Source organism: Biomphalaria glabrata, chromosome 12 (genome assembly GCF_947242115.1).
Source record: "Biomphalaria glabrata chromosome 12, xgBioGlab47.1, whole genome shotgun sequence".
Lineage (NCBI taxonomy): Eukaryota > Metazoa > Mollusca > Gastropoda > Planorbidae > Biomphalaria > Biomphalaria glabrata.
The window spans coordinates 14,588,319-14,589,525 of record NC_074722.1 but is presented as its reverse complement, the minus strand read 5'-3'; positions in this window follow the sequence as shown (position 1 = coordinate 14,589,525).

Genomic DNA, 1,207 nt, shown 5'->3' with positions numbered 1-1,207 from the left:
TGATGAAAGTATTGATGTCAGAATTGATGGTGTCAAAAGTGTGAATGTTAACGACTATGTTTTGTCTAAGTTTGAGGTGGGAAAGAAAACAAAATATTTAGTTGGTTATGAAAGAAGAAGATGAGGATGGTGATATTGAAGTTTCTTTTTTTGCGAAAGAGTGGGAAAAAGGTTGACAAGTTTTTTTGGCCGACAGTAGAAGACATTGGGACAGTCAGAATAGGACAAATTAAAACAATTTTGCCACCACCAGTAAATTGCAAAGGAACAATAAGAACAGAAAGATATCTCATTTGATGTATCTTAAAAAAAAATATTAAATTTCTTTTAAGCTTCTTGTCTCTTGTGTCGATATCCCCTAAAGTCGGTCCGTTTCTCCCCACAGGTGGTCCATTTCTCCCCATATTGGTGTGGTATTTGTTTTCCTCATGTATGATAATTTTTATTTCTTTATAGACTATATTTTGAAATAAATGACTTCTTTATTCAGAAAAACAAAAAAAACGTACATCTCTGAGTTGCTGTTATTTATGTTTTTATGTAACTTTTAGTAAAAAAGTAAAAATGGTGGACCATTTCTCCCCTAGACCAAAACATATATTAAACTTTCACTTATTCTAATAAATTTTATAAATGTTCAGCACCCTCTTGAAATGTTTTAAATTATGTAACAACATTAAACTAGTAAATGGTTGACATTCTGTATTGTTAATTTGATGATCTTGTGCTTAAATCTGATCACATGGCTGGAGGCTTGGGCCATGATGTGGACAAACTTTTCTAAACATTATCTCCCCCCCCCCCCCCCCCCCAAAAAAAAAATAATTATAAAATGGCCACATTTACCAACATTGTTTGTCTAGTTTTTTGCTTTTGCTATCATTGCCAGTAGAGTTTATTTTCCCAGAGTTTGGTAGATTTTATATACCATACAACAAAACATAACTTGTACATCCCACTTACACACCCTGATGAATGTTTTGTATTCAGCTGCTATGTTGCTGCAAGATTTTAACTTTTTCTTTTCTGCCATAAGGACAATCTTGAAAAACAAGGTCCTAAATACCTCAGTTAACATCATCCTAAATAACTAGGTGAACATTTTAAAGAGACAACATGGGAATATTTTTACTTTTGGTTTTGCTGCTCCATGGGAACATGACATCCTAACACAAAAAAGCAACAAAATAAAAACCAACAAAATGGA